General features: G+C 38.0%; 1 protein-coding gene across 2 annotated transcripts in view; it reads right to left on the bottom strand.

Moving 5' to 3' along the window:
- Positions 1-53: 53 nt before the first annotated feature.
- Positions 54-20,486, bottom strand: part of LOC134748360 (protein doublesex) — a 256,421-nt gene continuing 235,988 nt past the window's right edge. The window contains exons 4-6 of one of the 2 annotated variants that reach the window (XM_063683142.1): positions 9,743-11,705; positions 6,071-9,373; positions 54-5,942 (exon numbers count right to left, since the gene is read on the bottom strand). The gene's annotated coding sequence lies outside the window, so the exon portion shown is untranslated. Of the gene's footprint in view, positions 5,943-6,070; positions 11,706-20,486 lie in introns of both variants that reach the window. The other variant, XM_063683141.1, reaches the window with a different exon arrangement.

Genomic DNA, 20,486 nt, shown 5'->3' with positions numbered 1-20,486 from the left:
AAAAATGGATATCGAGTTTGGAGTGACATTGTGGAATTAATTAAAAGACAGACAAACGAAAAAATCGTTTTATTGAATAAGAGAAAACATTTTAAATATAATTTTCACATTCTTTGTACCTAATACCAGAATTTACCAGAATGAAACTTCGTACAACTAGACTTGTTGGTTACTTGAGATAGGTACGATGCTGGTCACATTTACCCTATAAATTATGCTACATACTTAGCAATAATATCAGATTGGCTATGCTATTTATTTAAAAAAGAAAGTATGATACAATGTAAACACTATCATCGATTGACAACTAAAACTCTACTGAATTCTTGTGGTCAACCGATGAAATGTTGATGAATGTTCTCGTCGAGATGGCAGCACTGCTGTATAGTGTAGCCAGGCAGCAACATCACTAGAAAGTCAGCAATCTCTTTCTAACTCTTATCGCTGTCACGCTCTACGGATATAGTTTCACTTGATACCATTCTCAACTGCTATAATATTATAGGCGGAGAACATAAGACAATCGAGGTCACCACACATAAGCGCTACCGTACAGTATGGGAGTGCGACGGATTATAGGGACCGTGCGCGTTGGAGTGTCTGCCATCTTGTGGCCTGAATCGGAACCATAAACATGTACATTAAGACTTCACGCCAAAGCAAGTGCTGCCATCTTGTGGGCTACTATGGAAGCATAAACTACACATTTACGCCTCGCACCAAAAATCTGACGTCTCCTGTGCTGCCCCCTACAGTTTATGCACGCTCCCTACAAAGTTGCGCCCACAATTGCGACCTGGGGCCCGTTTCTCAAAAGCTTGAAGTCAAAAAGGGACTTCCACTTGTATTACAAGCTACCTACAAGCTTTTGATGAACGGGCCCCAGAGGCCTTTTGACAGCTTTTGTTAAAAAGAGACTTCCACTTGTATTACAAGCTACCTACAAGCTTTTGATGAACGGGCCCCAGAGGCCTTTTGACAGCTTTTGTTAAAAAGAGACTTCCACTTGTATTACAAGCTACCTACAAGCTTTTGATGAACGGGCCCCAGAGGCCTTTTGACAGCTTTTGTTAAAAAGAGACTTCCACTTGTATTACAAGTTACAAGCTTTTGAGAAACGGGCTCCAGGGGCCCTTTTCTCAAAAACTAGTAAGAATAGTTCAATGCCTGTATGTGGTGACCTCGTGCTCTTTGTATGTATACGCTTCATAATTGCGGTGTTTGTGTAGTCTGTGTTAAGAAAGTGACAACTACGTTGACAGACGATAAGCGCGTAGGGGCATTCCACGAGAATGACCATTACGAAATGCTTTTGCCTTGTATGGCAGCTAATTCAATCAAATCCGTAAAACTCGAGAATATACTGCCAATTTGTTAGCAAAGTCATGAAATATTACCAGACCCAATATCATTCCACGAGAATGACCATTACGAAATGCTTTTGCCTTGTATGGCAGCTAATTCAATCAAATCCGTAAAACTCGAGAATATACTGCCAATTTGTTAGCAAAGTCATGAAATATTACCAGACCCAATATCATTTTCTCAGCCTTTTCAGAACTATTAGAAGAACGGCGTTTCGTAAGGGACATTCTCGTGGAATGCACCGTGACCATCTTATGTTATTTTTTTCTCGTTTTATCACGGCCAACTGGTTAGGCTACATAACAAAATTATGGATGGAAGAAAAATGTATACAGTTACGAATTAAATTCGTCTAGGTCTAGGTACACTGTAATTGATTCCATCGCGTTATGAAAGTTACATCGAAAATCGAGATTTCGTTATCCAACTTTCATGAGTACTCGAGTTATAGAGGCAAATAAAGAAATTAAAATGTTCACGGTAGACCCTCTGAACTATGCACCTATAGGGATATTAGGGATAGGTACCAGTGCTGTCCATTAGAGCAGGGGTCACCAATTAGTTTCTTCAGGGTCCGGTTTTTAAAATAAAATTACCATCGCGGACCGTTTCTACTTGAGTTTATTAAATAAGCAAATGTACAGCACAAAAACGGTCGGCGGTCCGGATCCAGGCCGCGGTCCGCCATTTGATGACCCCTGCACTAGTTAAGCGAGATGTCAGAGCGGTGCCTTGAAACAATCCACCAATGAGAACGCTAATAGAAACGTGCGCACCAATGGGAACGGGGCCACGCACCGCTCCGCTATTTCGCACAGTTTTGGAGGCCATTTTTTAAATGATTAAAAACGATTGTAACGTGTCATGGCGGTAGAGTCAGTCTAAAGTGCTTCACACACCTTGCTTAATTCAGTAACTGACGACAGATATGCAGCTATACGTAGTACGTCTAATGTATAGCTACTGAATCAGTTTTACTGAATTAAGTAAGTGTGAAGCGTTTTAGCTACCTCTGCACAGACTGACGAACAAAGTGAGATACACTATAACCGTCATATTTTCATAGGAATTTGACGTGACGTGTAACATTGGCTGTGGCACTTTCACATTCTGTGACTGCAAAACGCTTAGGTATGCAGAGTTAGCTTGGTCCGACTCTAATCTTGTTCTAGACTGGCAAGAATCGTGTCACAAAAAATACGTTAAATCAAAAATAAGACGTTCTTGGCGATAAAATTACTATGAAAAGACAACTTGAATCTAACAGCTCATTTGATAGGCAAAAATGTTGCCATATAAATAATTAAAAAAATTGGAGACACGACTCGTTGGTCAGAGTATAACAGCAACTTATGTTAAGCTCCCTCCACACTCGCGTTCGCGGCTTCGCGCCGCGTAGTCTGGACCGAGCTTTAGAAAGAGACTCTAAAGTCAATTCTAGTTTTAGTTACATATTAGATGTGTATCCAATCTGATCTGGCAGTGTCAAAAGTGACGTTTTTGGTTGAAAAAATGTCACTCTTGACAGATCAGTATCATATTGGAAACAAATCTAATAACTAAAATCAGAATTGGCCTGTCACACTTGTATTCGCTTGCTCATACTTATTTTTCTCAAAAATGGACGGCAAAGTAGACGTTGCCGGTTAAAAATTAGGTCGCGAAGTGCGTAGTTTATGGTTAGTCAAAAAATTAAAAAGTTAAAAACATTGCAGTCTCGATTTCGGGACTGCAATGTTGCATACAAATTCCATTATTTGTCGAGTTCCAAACTTTTTAAAAGTTGAAGTGGCCATATCAAATGAAGGCATAGGTCCATTAAACAGCCAAACAGATGATCAGTACTTATTATTATAATGTTGGTACTGCGACCATTTAGCTGTCTCAAACAGGTTGGCGTATTTTCGGCAGAAAAATACACTTCGTTTTTCAATTAAAAAAAATAAAAAGGCGGCAAAGCAAATCTTATCAATTGTTTTTACTTTTTTCTGTGAAAATATATACGTAAAAACGTTGCTTCTGTAAAATATTTATATTATATTTGTATTTATTGCGCCATTTTTGAGAAAAGCACTATTTATGACTCGGCAGGAAGGCTACTTGCTGGCTTCGGATTCAATTAAACGGACTCCCAAGGTCGTCCGTTTAAATTAAAACGAAAGCAAGTAGCTACTTCCGACTTCCGAGCCTCGACAATAATGTACTATAATACAGTGAGTGAATGAATGAAAGAATGGGTACAGAGGAACTATTTAACATAATGAGAAGAAAGTCTCGATTAGCTACGGAATACAGGTAATGTACAAAATGTTATGTTCTCTCTTAAATAGATGTCGCTGTCCTATCCGAAACACTTAAAACTAACTTACACTTATAATTTAAATTAAATTACATAATCTACTGTGATGGACTTTCGCTTAAAATTGAATTACATGCTACGATTACTATACTAGTTAAATTTACAGGTAAGAAGATTAAAATTTAATTTTAGGACGAATACGTTCGATCTATCGGACGATTTTTTTTTTACAAAATACTCCATAAAGGAAAGCGCTACTAGAAACTTTGGCTTTTAGGTATTAATGTTAGCGTAAAATTAGTTTTTAAAACCCTAATGGACTGACGAATTGGACAAAGGACATTTTTTTATATTAGGAAAAATATCACAATATTTGTGACGCCAATGTATTTATTTGGCCGGATTGAGTAGTCATTAAATATCTTAAATAAGAGAATATTCCAATTCCATGTCTCTGGTGTCTTCAAATGAAAACTTTACTGAAAAATGTTAAATTGGGACCCAAAGCGACCCAACAATGTGTGCACGGTCACCAATTCTCATACATTTGTCAGTGGATGTAAGTCAGTGTTACGGCCCGATTCGAACAATGCTTATAAGAAGTCACAGCGGTACGATACCAATCTGTCAGTGTCAAAAGTGACATTTCTTTAAGAAAGTGACTTCTTATAAGCATTATTCTAATCGGGCCGTTAGGCGGTAGTTCACATTGGGGGCGAAACTGCACGCCGCTTCAGTGTACGTGCGAGACAGCGGTATGCATGTAAGTAGCGCTGTCACCCTCGCTCGCCAATGTGATAAGATAACCGGGTTAGTGTAAGGCCTGAGTGGACGCTAGAAGCAGAGCGTTCGACGGGGCGTGCAGCGTGGCGTCGGGCTCACAAGTGATTTGAGCAGCGTGCACTAAGGCCGCTCCTATACGTTTGCATTTGTTTAACATGGACGCTGCACGCCCCGCCCCGCTGCACGCTTAACTCGAGCGTCCACTCAGGCCTTACACTTAGGCGGCAAACGCTACAAATAAAGAGCGAACACAATGTCAAAAAGCTTTAACTTTATCTTATTATAGAACCGGAGAATTATTTTAATTTTTTATTGTAGATTTTTAGATATTTAGTGTTGTCAACTATTTTGACAAATAAGAAAAGGCGTCAAACTTGGAAATTTGGTTTTCGCGCCTTTTTAGTGTTGGTGCAAATAAGTTAGTGATTAACAAAATAAGACAGTAATAACATAAAAACATTTAGTAGGTAAATAATGTGAAAAATCAGATACTCTACTATGTAATTGACCAGAAAGCATCCATCTTAAGATACTTTTGTGAAAAGTGACCATATAAACCGTAAAATGTCACAATAACCATACACTAATAAAATAAAATAGTTGGATACAAGGTGGAAATACATGAATGATAAAGAAATAAATTCGACGATAGAGAATCACCCTAAATGCCTTTTCAAAATGAATAAAACTATTATTATTTCTTAAGCATTTAAAATATTCCCGTCCCAGGACTTTTCCACCCTGTATAACTATTTGCCTGACTTATAACTACCGGAAATCTTATAAATTATTAGGATTCTGTTCTTTACAGTACTAAAACTATGAATGGATAAATCTACTCTTCAGTCCTTACCAATAATAAAACACATAGTCCCAATTATATCACCTATAAATACTACATATACTTATGTACACGATATTTACATATTGATAGTAAATTAATGTCACAATAAGTGTTAAACACACTTCAACTGCCAAAATAAGGCGTAAAAGATCGATATTTAAAGATCAAGGGAAAACCGGGCAAATTGGACTGTCGGGAAAGATGAACTATCTTTTTTTCTCATCAACGGCGTCAACCATGCAATGTTAATTACCCAACTATGCTTGGGTCAATTTGAGTTAACAGGCATTCGAGTGATGTCAAAGTGACGAAATTATAGCATCACATAGTTCCGTGGCGCTATAGACGATTTCACGCACACAATAACTAGTTGTAACATAAAACCGCCAGTGTCATTTTAAATTAAGAAATCCATACGTTTTTTTGAAATGTGTGTGTAAAACCAGCTACTCATCTTCATTTTGTTCAATGCGAGACCCAATACATGCATAATTACATTATGACCGACAATTCCGGTTGGCTGTCTTATGTAGCTTTTATTGAGAGGAGTAAATTATTACGAGTATAGCCTCAGTGTTATAAAAACTAAGAGGCGCTATCCCGTAAGGAATAGACTTACGAATTAAGCAATTAAAAGAAGTACATAATAATCTTTACAGTACATCTGGTGCTATAGGAAATTAGCAACTCGTGTCAATTTAAACACTCCCTTCGATCGTGTTTTAAAATTCGCCACTCGTTGCGAATTTCCTATTTTTCGCACTTGTATCGTAAATAACTACTAGTAATTTACTCCTCCATAACTTTACTTAATTCTATCGCTATGACAATACTGTGGGTATTATCAAATTCTTCGTGTATACGGTAAATTAAGTAGATATATTTTTAACAACGATTCAGTTATATTAAAAGTATATACTGGACGGTAGCTCCATACATTCACTGGCCGGTTTTTTGGGTACGTTACAGGCCGATACTACACTTGTAAATTTTACGTAAGTAGGGACTCGTCAGTTTACGCCTTTTTATTTCTGGATATCGGTGTTGTACAAATAGCTTCCATTTATGCATATAATAAATTCTATGTGTATATAACTAAAATTTACAAATATAATTCTGGAAAATACATATAGCAAATACATATAGGAGTAAACGTTTTTGAAAACTCTTGTATTCGTAATTGTGAATAGTAACAATATAAAAATATTATGTAAATGTTTCGTGCTTCTAGTTCCGGTCGCAACTGATTGACAACATAATATAAAACATGGTTTATAGTCCAAATTTTGACTAGTCGCCTACTTCTATAAAAATAATAACTATTAAAATATCTTTCAAAATTTCCTTAAATTACATACATCAGTACTTTAAAAAAAAAACAAATTTTTTCAATCAGAGATCATAAATTCATAATATATATAACGTTGGACACAGTAACGATTCACATTTGACAGTTTCGCCATGTATTAGGTACCTAAGCATTGTACCACACCAATCTAAAAATGTACAATAATGATTAAATTATTCAGATTCTTTAAAGCCTGTCTAAGTTTAGTTTGCAGAAAAGTGTATAAAATTATAAAATAGGCGCCCATGTATACATCAAACTTTGAAATGAAATAACTGTCTCGCTGTAGACAGACAACATAGCTAACATAACATTGATTACATTATTCTTAATAGGCTCCAATTTCCCTAGGCTTCCCTAAGTTAGGGAAACGATTTCGAAACTATATTTAAACAGACCGCTTATCTTTTTTTAGTTTGTGTGTTCATTTAAAACTGTGTTGTGCGAATAAAAGAAGATCTCAATGCGGTTCCATAAAAAATTGTCTCCTTTTTTGGAAGTCAGTTAAAAATAAACACGAATACACGCCAAAGGTAAAAGGTGGCAAAAAAGTGTGTTTCTTAAAACACTACAAAAAGGGACGACACTGGATGGAATGATTTGTGGCATTTACGAGTAGTATTTTCTTTCGTTAGAGAATACATTTTTTAATACCTTCAACTATTTGTTAGTATTGTCAGGGGTGCGAAACTCCTCGCTTCGGGAAAACTCGGCTCCGTTCGGCTCAGCATTGCTCCGAGCAATTATTAGGGTTGGCACAACTTGACGTCCCTTTGCGTGCACGACCACCCTAAATAGCCGAAAGGGATAGTTCCACATATTAGAAAGAAATTTTTTCTCACAATCTTACAATTCACTCAAATGGCTATTCTAAAATCAAGCTGGATTATTGTTGGCACTACATTTAAGCGGACTACAAGTGGGAGGAGCGTATCGGGTCCCGCCCGTTCCAACCCCTATTTAATGCTTTATATATTACATTAGGGGTGTGGAATGGCTATATTAATTGCTTAACGGCTCTTGGCTGGAGTAAGATCTATACGATGACAATAAATAGTGGGGATCCGTTTAACTCGTGGCCCTGTATCACAGTAGTATGGAACTCCTATACTAACTATTATAACACGTGTGATACTAGGGCGCTACACGGGTTAAGGACATATTCGGTACCATGTTCTGATCAGGAAAAAGTAGAAGAAACATTTATTTTAGCTAAATATCGTTGGCCTTTGTATGGAGGGTTTTGCCGGCTTGGAAGGCTTCTAATTTTTCCTTATCAGAACACCATATCGAATATGCCCTTAAACGGACCCCCTTTATTTTTGTTACACCTTGTATGTTGTGGTGCATCTCGGTAAAAACTACACTGAAAGAAATGTATGAATAACAGTAATAATGTATATTTTGTTACTAAACTTACACAAAATGGGACTTGCGAACTAAAGCCCGGTTCACATTTGTCTGTCGTGTTGTGTTGTGTGGTGACGCATATCGGTTTCATACATTCAATATGGTTGCGTTCACATTTGTCTGATGTTGATGATAGTGATGTGTCTGATGCACACTGCGTCAGACAAATGTGCACGCAATCATATTAAATGTATGAAACCGATATGCGTCACGACACAACATAACACGACACGACAGACAAATGTGAACCGGGCTTAAGTTAACACTGTTACAGAATAGATTTTAGGATATTGAGCAAAATTAAGTTGATACTCGTATATTTTTTGAATTAAGTACTCAACGAGTTCGGTTCATATTGTTTTCAGTGTACGGTTTTTAGAGTTTCTTCTTTTATAAACACAAATAATGTAGAGGAAATATGTACATTCTATAATTTTTTACACGACTATCCCAAAATGGAGTGTAATATGTTCACTTGTTCAGGGTTCATGTTTGTATGTGATTTATGTAATCTTTTTTGTAGTGAAACTTGTTGAATTTCATGTATTTATGATAAAACAATGCATTTAACATGAAATATTAGATTAAATAGGGTTTAGATTTCATCAATATAAATAGTATGTGGGTAAGTTACTTATCGGTTGTAAACATTTCATCGATCGATTTGTATACTTCGACTTTCCCGATAATTTCATAAGAACTAAACATTTAAAAGAAATCATTATTGTTGTTGGCTCCACTTCTTTGATTGGTATGGTATTAAGACCTAAAATAATGTGACAAACATAACACAAATTCAACACTTATTACCCGAAACCATGCAGATTTCCGTTTCTAATTCGTGAACAAGTTTCGTGAAAAGGTTGTACCTTTTGTTGTTGCTATAACAAAAATACAATACATGGGCTAACCACGACTGCCTTAAGCCCGGTTTACATTTGTCTGTCGTGTCGTGTTGTGTCGTGACGCATATCGGTTTCATACATTTAATATGGTTGCGTTCACATTTGTCTAATGCACGCTGCGTCAGATAAATGTGCACGCAATCATATTAAATGTACGAAACCGATATGCGTCACGACACAACACAACACGACACGACAGACAAATGTGAACCGGGCTTTAGCAGTGCCAAACTGGCATATTCGCCCATATGCGAGTACGAGCGAAATGCAAAGAAAGTAAATTACGCACACGCGAATATGTCAGTATCAAACTGGTGGTCGCCGTATTATATTTACGAATTGGAAAAAGTAGTTAATGTAAGTTTGACAGGTGTCTCGACATTGTGTTGCTATAAAAAAAATACTATAGAAAATTTAACCTTTTCGACGCCGTGTCAAACACAAAAGCTGTCATCCAGACGCCACGTTACCGAAGTGTCAAAACTGAAATTGAACTTTGTGCATATGCATGTAGGTCTATGTTGCTTTGTGGTCTATGACCGATTAATCGGTCTTTGGCGTTGAACCTACGGTGCGTATATATCGGTCATTGGCGTCCAAAAGGTTAACATGGTATTGAGGCCAGAGCACACTGAGGCTGCGTGTGTGTAGAGGTGCAGTGCGTGCGCAAATATGTTGGAGCCGTGCACGCACACGTCACGCAAGCGGTGTGCCGTCTCTCATAAAGATCTGTAGATTACAACGCGCACGTGCATGTGCATGTCTACGCACACGCAGCCGGTGTGCACAGGCCTTTAATGTTCTCTTTACTCGCAATTCGCGTAGTTTTCCACCGACTCGGAAAGACAACCATTGAATAGTTCATACAATCGGTGATAATACTGTATCCCACGCTGTGGTTGGCAAACCACGTTCTTTTTTTGAATTGAGTTAGGTACTTTTAAATATTCCTTGAACGTAATTATGTATATATTTTTCCCCTCACTAGCTCGGAAAGCCGTCTTTTATCCTTTAAAACAAGCGGGGGAAAACGCATTTTATCCACTAGTGGGGAAAGTAATTTGACCTTGAATGGAGCGTGTTTAAGTAGCTTGACAGATAACAAAACGTAAAACGCTCATAATAATGGTTCATTCGATATTAATTATCATTAAATAAATGGTTTGAGAATCTAATAAAAAATACCAAATTTAGCTTTATTTAATAATTTTAAGTCATAAACCTTAAAATTCCATAAGAAAAGTTAGATTTTTTATAATGATGTTAAATATAATTCTGAACGCACAAGTTGAGTCGATGCAATTTCAAAACGCATCGTTGACATTTCATACGTCAGAACAGAAATGTCAACATTGTCAACAAAATTTTTACTTAAAAACACTTCTCACCGACTCACGTAAAAATCAGAATTTCCAGTGTTTTCTGTTATAATATCGTACAAAAATAAGTGATTCCAGTGATGAAGATGACCTAACGCCTGTGGATGTTGCACTTTCCTCGGTATAGTGAGGGGAAAAGTTTTGTGTTACACACGGGTGCAAATGTATTTTCTCGTGTGTTGAAACACTCGCTACGCTCAGGATTCTATTTTAGAACCACTCGCTTCGCTCTTGGTTCAACTATAGAATCCTTTCGCTTGCTCGTGTTTACATTCCACATTCGCGGGTAAAATACTACTTTGCACCCTTGTATAACAAATAACTATTTTAATTACTGATACAGAAAATATTTTCTAAAACTGCGCTTGTTTGTTCTATGAATTCTAGAAACTAGGCCGTCAACTATTAACAACAACCTTTTCTAAAGGGCGTTTTGTTAATAACTACAGTGTTGACCGTACCTTATACCTAATTTTCAATACCACGTATCTCGCCTTCGGCTCGTCGTAAAATTGCTAACTGAGCCGTACTTCACCGCACCATTAAGAGCGTTTTCACATTGTCTAATCCTACGAGTATATCGGATATCGGTTGGAAGTAAAATATAAGACATATTATGTGTTTAAATGCTAAAAAATACCTTAGCGACTTTATGGCTAAAAAAAAGGCGCACTGCATGCCACAGGGCACTCTCTAGCAGCTGTCTTTTTCATCTGGGGCCATCCGATATTAGATTGGCACTTCCGATAATTTCAAACATGTCGGACTGACAATTTTTTCTTGTGCGCGTATGTGTAGGCACTAGGCATAATGTTTCCTGTAGTGTGCGTGACGGCTAAAGCAGGCTCGGCGCGCCGTTGCAATTTACCTACACCCCGCGGCCCGACATTGCGGATGTGGGATCCTACATCCGATACCGGATCAGACAATGTGAAAATGCTCTTATAGTTACTTCCTTTTTTAAATATTTAATCAATTTTACAAATGTGGTTTTCTGCCAAACCACAGTGTGGTTTAATTTAATCACCGATAATATGAAATTTCTCGCTGCAACATGTCCACATTAAATACCATCATTTTCATGGTTGCTTAACAACAGCCCCGGCAAAGTATTCACTGGTTTTCTTAATATATCTGGGAATAATTAATCAAGGACCGGGATCCCAACATAAGGTAACCACTCTCCAATTTTAACTTAATGTCCGTGATAATATACAAATATGCGTGTTAACACGTATAGCACATATAAAACTAGGTAAAGTCCGGAATAGCCCACTCTGGTCTGCTCGGGTCCTCTCGGGTCAGGCTCGGGTCGGCGTCGGGCCTACTCGGGTTTGGCCGAAGTAGATGGTTCAGTGGGCTCGTGCGCCGTCTGAAAATAAAAAAAATAGGTTAAAACATCCATAGTCTAAATATGTAAAGCAGTCATGGTTACAGACGAGAAAGCTAAGACGGAAGCTTTCGATAAATTCTCGGAAAGTTCAGGAAAATTTCACAGCACATTTTGGAAATGGAAAATTTCGGTTCATACAAACAAGTGCTTGCCCGAGATAGGATTTCCCGATTCGCTCAAATTGCCAAAGGAGCTGGGACGACATCATGTGCCAAATTTCAGTAAAATCCCTTATACCTACCTTCAAGCTATTACTACCTAGTACCTACCTACTTTATGTTTTTGTTGTTTTATAGACTGCAATTTATATACAATAATGAAACTCCAGGTCTTAATTTAAGAAATATTTGTAAACTTGTTTACGTAAACGACTGTTTGTTTCTTAAATAAATAACAATATATATAGGCTTTGGTGAACCAAACACCGGAACCTTCCTCATCACGCCAGACACCCTCCGCATCGCTGTACGGATGGATGTTTTTAATAAATAAAATAAAATAAATACTTATTGATTACATATGTTTATTGGTCAAACACAACTTACAGACTAACCCGATACATAAGTAACTCTACACATACACCACATCGCGACCTGTCTTCGGCTTGGAGTCTGTATCTGTGCTCCACACTCCACACATGTCTGTTGCAGCAGTGAAGTCGACAAATTAGGACACCACGGGTTGTCCTGTCAGAAAAGTGCCGGCTGCTTCTCTAGGCACGCCGCAGTGAATGACAAAATCTGCCGGTCTCTTGTAATGTAACCGTCAACGTGTCTACCTATCCGACCGACCGAGCCGACCGGCATAGCTAGAGACGACGGCAGGAGACCGGACGCCCTGGACGGTATGTCCCCTTCCCCTAGTACCGTGGAGTGTGGGAAGGGTAGGGACGGTACCTGTGTAGACGCACTGGCCCCTTCACACCTCACGGTAACCAGTAGGAAATCAAGCATCAGGTGCGATGCTACCTGTGTAGACACACTGGCCCCTTTACACCTCACCGTAACCAGTAGAAAATCAAGCATCAGGTGCGATGCCTAAAGTGGCCGAAAAGCTTAAACTTAAAAAGTACAGGGGTGTCGGTCCCGAGTATATTTTATGACATTGGGGATTGACACCCTTGACCCGTGGGGTCCTAACGCTCTCCAACTTTCTAAAAGACTGGTCGACTTCACTGGTGACCGAAGAGCTGGCAGCTTCCTCGCACAACGTATTAGTATCGCAATACAACGGGGAAATGCTGCCAGCATCCTCGGCACAATGCCAAAGGGGCCCAATTTTTTAGATGTATTTTAAATTTATTTAGTATTAGAGTTTAGTTTAAATTTTGTGTCATTTTCTAAATAAGTTAGTTTACATATTTATCTAAATGTTATTTAAGTTGACAGCTTAGACGAGAGGGACTCTACAAAGTTAGCCCGCTAAAATTTGGCATATATCGACGAACCATGCGCTAAGGTTGTTAAAACTTGTATTGTACAAAAATAAGTTCACATTAAATTTACATAAATTTAGGTACAAACGCGACACGCGTTCAAGATTTAACACAAACGTGGATTCCTAAATGGGATAACTTGGGGATAACCGTTACGGTGTACCATCTTTAACACTGTTAACTATTAATCCGTGCATCTTATTGCAAACACTTAAGGTTCACTAAGGTCAGTGAAGAGCGTTGCTGTTGTACCATCAGTAATTAGTAGACCAATCGTATACCTTATCACGATGAGATAAGGTCTATCGATGCTCATCAGTTCCTCTTAGTTCGTCCAGTGGCACGCACACACCCTAGTTTAGTCATATTTTTTACCGAGCGGTTTGCAATGTAGTAATGACATTGTGGATTGACTCTTGCCTTATCTTTCCATATATGAAGGGTTCCTAATCTTTCTAACACAACTTTGGGAACTAATCAAATTATATTATTTTGACGACCGGTCTGGCCTAGTGGGTAGTGACCCTGCCTGTGAAGCCGATGGTCATGGGTTCGAATCCCGGTAAGGGCATTTATTTGTGTGATAAGCACACATATTTGTTGCTGAGTCATGGTTGTTATCTATGTATTTAAGTATTTATATATTATATATACCGTTGTCTGAGTATCTACAACACAAGCCTTCTTGAGCTTACCGTGGCGCTTAGTCAATATTGTGTAAAAAAATATCCTATAATAATATTATTTATTTATTTATTACTAGCGACCCGCCCCCGCCTTGGCACGGGTGCAATGATAATGTATTATTCATATAAACCTTCCTCTTGAATCACTCTATCTATTTAAAAAAACCGCATCAAAATCCGTTGCGTAGTTTTAAAGATCTAAGCATACATCGGGGCAGACAGACAGCAGGAAGCGACTTTGTACCATCCACCACACCACCCACCTTTCCATCCACCTTTGTACTATGTAGTGATTAATTAACGCCAAAATAATGAAGGATGAACAATGACCTTTCATTAATAATAGACGCGTGACGTTCATAGTTGACAAAACTAAAATGCAGGCAATATTTAGTAGATGATTGTGACAATCTTGACACATTGGGATCAGCCGTACGACTTACTCAATATAGGTTCCGGAATATATTTGATGACTCACGATCGAGCGCCGGGTGCCATATCTACCTCCCTTTACTTACATCCATGAGAATGAACCCTAAAGCAGATGGCTTTAGGGTTCATTGCCTTATCTTTCCATATATGAAGGGTTCCTAATCTTTCTAACACAACTTTGGGAACTAATCAAATTATATTATTTTGACGACCGGTCTGGCCTAGTGGGTAGTGACCCTGCCTGTGAAGCCGATGGTCATGGGTTCGAATCCCGGTAAGGGCATTTATTTGTGTGATAAGCACACATATTTGTTGCTGAGTCATGGTTGTTATCTATGTATTTAAGTATTTATATATTATATATACCGTTGTCTGAGTATCTACAACACAAGCCTTCTTGAGCTTACCGTGGCGCTTAGTCAATATTGTGTAAAAAAATATCCTATAATAATATTATTTATTTATTTATTACTAGCGACCCGCCCCCGCCTTGGCACGGGTGCAATGATAATGTATTATTCATATAAACCTTCCTCTTGAATCACTCTATCTATTTAAAAAAACCGCATCAAAATCCGTTGCGTAGTTTTAAAGATCTAAGCATACATCGGGGCAGACAGACAGCAGGAAGCGACTTTGTACCATCCACCACACCACCCACCTTTCCATCCACCTTTGTACTATGTAGTGATTAATTAACGCCAAAATAATGAAGGATGAACAATGACCTTTCATTAATAATAGACGCGTGACGTTCATAGTTGACAAAACTAAAATGCAGGCAATATTTAGTAGATGATTGTGACAATCTTGACACATTGGGATCAGCCGTACGACTTACTCAATATAGGTTCCGGAATATATTTGATGACTCACGATCGAGCGCCGGGTGCCATATCTACCTCCCTTTACTTACATCCATGAGAATGAACCCTAAAGCCATCTACTATCAGACGATCCGTTCCGTATCGCGCAGTAGGCCAATGTCCGACAACCCGACACCGGACCGGATCGCGCGCAAAATAAAAAGTAAACAATTAACCGCTGCAACAATGTTGCAAACCAGTCGCGGGGGACGGACTCGGCCGTCATTATTTTAAACCGACAGTTCCTGTACGGTGACACGTTATTTAATCCGGTTTGAGGGTAACATACCATACATACCTTAGATTATAGGTTAGTAAAAAGGATTTGACAGGTGCCGGTTTTGCTACGGGAGCCTGGAAGATGAAAATCGTTTACCGTCAAATACCAATCGAAAAGTATAAATGTATTGCCATGACAATTGTAACGAGTGGTCTTCTCTATACAACTGACGATTGGATTAAGCCATAGCTTAACATAGTTAAGCTATTGTCACTTGGTTAGGCTACCTGTATTGTGATCGAATATATTTGTTATAGGTTTGTTTGATGGCAATCCTGCTGAAAAGTTACGCGTACTTTTCAGTATTGCCATAAAACGAACCTAACCTATCTATAGGATAACCTTACGAAAATCCTGAAAAGTTAACGGTTTCAGAATTATGACTAATGATAATCTGACAATCATTACATTATGACTTTCAATAATTATGCCTAACAAACGGACCCAATATTTTAATTATTTATTAATAATGATGGTGCACAGTTCGGCACTGTACTTTAACAACTAGGAACTTAAAGGTTGAATTACGTTAATTTATACTCACTAATTGCAAAAGGCAATAAAATGATAGTTTATTATGTACGTTTAGAGGTTTTGTTTATAGCCGTGTGTGTGTAATTTATGCCGAAATTATAATTACTACGCAATGCCAACGCATGAATCCTATTTTTTTTACTAATACGATTACATAATGCGGAAAATAAATCAGTATTATTGTCTAACCTATCGGATCCTACTCCGTTATACCTACATGTCAAAAACAGGCTGTTGCACCTATACCTGGATAGTGTCACCTAATCTGTTAAACAAAAGCCATTGTTTATTTTCTGCGAGCGGTCGGCCATTGTGTGCTTGTGTGAGCGCGTGCTACGTTGCGTGCCATTGTCGGACATAATGGCACACAATGGCCGACCGCTCGCACAAAAGAAACAATGGCTTTTGTTTAACAGATTACCGTCTTAGGCGTAAAAATAATTTGAGAAGATGCAGACTATAAGTGTAATTTCTATCCTATTAATACCAAAACTATAACTGTCAGTATTCGTTATACTAAGCAATAACTTCAGAGGCGGCTGTACCTGGATATTAACACCTGCCTTGTAAGGATAAATTATGCGTCCATCGTACGCGGCCCGAGGACCTACCGCCAACATCGAAAATCGCCTGCCTCTGTCGCTCTTGCATCGAGCGATATCTCTATAGCGACATCCCTCAAAGGGATAAGTTCGCCTTTGTACATCTTATTATTTGTACCATGTAATTTTTAATATGTATATTTGTACAATAAAGAGTTTACTATTACTACTACTACTACTACTACTCTATAGACAAACGAAATAAATGGTTCGCGGCCGCAGCCATTCGTAATTGGTTTGTTAAGACGATATACGCCAAATTGCGTAAAAATATTTATAATGTTAGAAACGAAATCCAGAGAGGAAAATGGGTACTACATTTGTATGGAGAAGTGGTCTCGTTACTTCGCAATCTTTCGTCTTAAATATTTTGGGTCCCAAATCTGGCCCTGGTCTGTACTCTGGCAACGCGGCGGCCGGGACGTCCGTATTCCGTAATAATCGAAGAATGTGTCACGTTTACACAATATTTATTTTGTGACAATATATCACATTTCATCTAAATCCATGCTAAGAGGTAACAGACAGATAAACAGACGTTACTTTGCATTTATAATAATAGTAGGGAATGTAGGGATGTGCCGAGTCTAGTAGAAGGTAGCTCAGTTTCCTGAGTACTTACATCTGTTTAGTTTTTACTTAACATAATACCAATCACAGGCCTATTCGAAAGTGCACCTGATTTCAAACCGATATTTGAATAATATTGGAATCATATCGGTTAGCTGTTATTCGCGCGTTCATTTCTGACTAGCCCGAGGCGTAATATTATTTACTATCTTTTGCCCGCGACTTCGTCTGCGTGGAATAATTAGTAATTTGGGTAGCTTAATTTTTCTTTTAATCTGCTTTTTATCGATTCCCCGTAAAAACTTCCACCCTCCTTTTCACCCCCTTAAAGGATGATTTCTGGGATAAAGACTACCCTATGTCCTTCCCCGGGACTCAAACTATCTCTATACTAAATTTCAACTAAATCGGTTCAGCGGTTTAAGGTAACAGACAGTACAGACACAATTTCGCATTTATAATATTAGTATGGATTAAATTTGGGGTGTTGTGAGCCTTTGAGTGCCACGTTGACCAAGCAGTGATCTATTTAAGTTCATTACTAATGCCCGTCGAGTCCAGAAAATTCCAGATTCTTTAGGCCGTAATGCTCTGTACCTCATAGGGTTGTAATACATGCCGCCCTATCCCTAAGTAGGTACTTCTTTTTGACATTAGTGGTCCACAGGAACAGATAATGTGCATTTGATATTTGATATTGCAGTCTCCTCTGATTCCTGGGAGAACCTGCATGTCGCATCTGGTTTCTTTCCAATTTGAAAGGCGTAAGGTACATGTACTTATTAGTGCGAGCAAGACGCCCGCGCAAATAATAGCTAACTGATATGATTCCACTATGATTCAAATATCGCTTTGATGTCAGGTGCACGTTCGAATTGGCCTGTCAGTTGCACGCAACCAGGCCTTCAAGCAATCCGTAGTTAACCATAATAACTTCTTTTCAACTGCCTCAGATAAGTGGTAAACTTATATTAATAGTAGTTATTTAAAATATTACATTTTAACCGGAATTCTCAATTCATCGGAATCTTTTTTGTATGTATGTTCACCTATTCCTTAGAGACTATTTTGAAAGATTATGCTTTCTAGTGGTCCCGTCGTCATCAAGTCAAGGACTGATGTACAACATACAAAATCTTTTATTTTTAGGTGTTTGCTGCTGTCTTAAAAATATATTGTGTGCACAAAATACTATTTTAATCCTGCTGTAAAGCATCGCGATAAGGACTTTTATTTATATTTTATTGTAATTTGTTGATATGTTATGTCAATGTCATGTCCAAGGGTTTTTAGAGACAGAAACAAGAAACAGAAAAAATCGACCTAGCGCGAGTCGGACTCGCGCCCCAAGGTTCCGTACTTCTCATATTTTTTTAACAACGATTTCTTCTTAAAGGTCCCCGGCAAGCTAGGTTCTCCATACAAACGTAGTTACGCTCTCATTTTAAAACGAGTAGCTAGTTTGCTCTGAAACTTTGTACTTACAATAGGATAAGGTATATCTATGTCTGTAATTAGTTTATGTAGCTTCAGATACCATAGTAAAAAAATTACAACGAATTTAGGTTTCATACAAAACTTGTTTTTGCTTTATTTCGTTTGTTTTATAAACTGGAGCTATATAAACTAATTACAGGCATAGATATACATCATGTCATTGTATATGCAAAGTTTCATTACAATCCAACACTTAGTTTTAAAATGAGAACGGAACTCCGTTTGTATGGGAAGGTGAAATTCGGCCGAGCTTGCCGGCGACCCTTATGTCATGCTGGACCGTAGAGATCTTATAGGTTTTCGCGTAATCTATTAGTAAAGAACTTTTTTATGTTTTTTCCAATATTTTTCAGGTCCAGTTGTTTCGGAAATAAGCAAGTGGGTATGGCAAATTTTTGTCTTTTTTATTATTTAAATAACAATACTATTCATTTAAAAAAAAATTAGATAACTAGACTAGACAGATAGACTGGCAGACGGACAAATATTTGAGTGATCCTATAAGGCTTCCGTTTTTTCTTTTTGAGGTGCGGAACCCTAAAAACGGTAAGACTGGGGTTCCCTATGTGTGCGCGACGCCCCGTGGCGTGTGGAACCGGTATGCTTACATTGCTTACATTCTAGTGTTACACACAAGTTGTAATAAATAATTCCTGTAAATGAAGATACTTAAGTATTTATTTACTGTTAATAAATCAATATATTTTTATTAACCTTTCGTATGTGTGTGGTGGTCAAAACTCGTGGGTTCAAACCTCGGTCGTGCCGCGTATAGAGCAGAAATTTCAACTGTCTAGCTATCACGGTTCATGAGATATAGCCTGGTGACAGACAGACAGACGGACAGACGGACAGCGGAATCTTAGTAATAGGGTCCCGTTTTTACCCTTTGGGTACGGAACCCTACAAAAGAGGCTGATTTGACTAGTAGTCAAATACCCTATTCTCATCATTCTCATCTATTCTACAGAACACTTAAATATTTACAACGTTAATTTAATATTTAGAACGTTTAAATATTTCCGATCTCCGATTTTTTCTTGGAAATTGCCGCAGAAATATCAGAATACTATTTTGTTGCACGTACTAACAAAAACTCAGTTGACATCAAGAAACAATGAGTAGGCAAAGAAATACTGACAATGCAGGTTTTTATTTTGAACCGCTTTTTTTGAAACATGCGCGTAAATATTGCCATTATACCCCAGCCACACACTCTTAGCGTGGGAAGTAGCGAGGAAAGCAGCCAGACGTAGTGTGGGACGTTACTCGTCAACGTCATGCGTCGCTCCCTATTTATTTCAGTCAAATGACCAGGAATGTAGGTACATTGTGGAAAGAATGAATGGGCCCTGGAGGGAAAGTGCCTTAAAACCTTAAGTTAGCTCAATTTGCTCAAAGGAAACATTTTTTATTTTTTTAAAGAAACAAAACTGCATTCAAAGATTTTTGAAATTCGCTTGTTTCACCAGGGAATCGACCCAACTATAAAAAAAAACACTCGCTATTTTATTCTACTATACGATACAATTAATGTTAATGATAACATTTCTCCAAGAAACATTAGGCCTTACCACAGGGCCTTCCACTCGTCTGTCGTACAAAATATCCATAAAATCGAATATTTAGTATTCAAAAATATTTTTAGACAAGCAAAATTAAAAAAAAAAAATTAAAAATCTTTGAATGCAGTTTTGATTATTTAAAAAAATAAAAGAATGTTTCCTTTAAGCAAAATGAGCTAACTTAAGGTTTTGAGGTACTTTCCCGTCAGGGCCCATTCATTCTTTCCACACTGTATTGTTATATGGTGGTTATATGACTTATATGACGTGCGGAGCGTTGCGATTAAATGCGC

The sequence above is a fragment of the Cydia strobilella genome, chromosome 16, assembly GCF_947568885.1.
Source record: "Cydia strobilella chromosome 16, ilCydStro3.1, whole genome shotgun sequence".
Taxonomy (NCBI): domain Eukaryota; kingdom Metazoa; phylum Arthropoda; class Insecta; order Lepidoptera; family Tortricidae; genus Cydia; species Cydia strobilella.
Note: the sequence above shows the minus strand (reverse complement) of the source record. Positions and strands in the feature narration are given on the sequence as shown.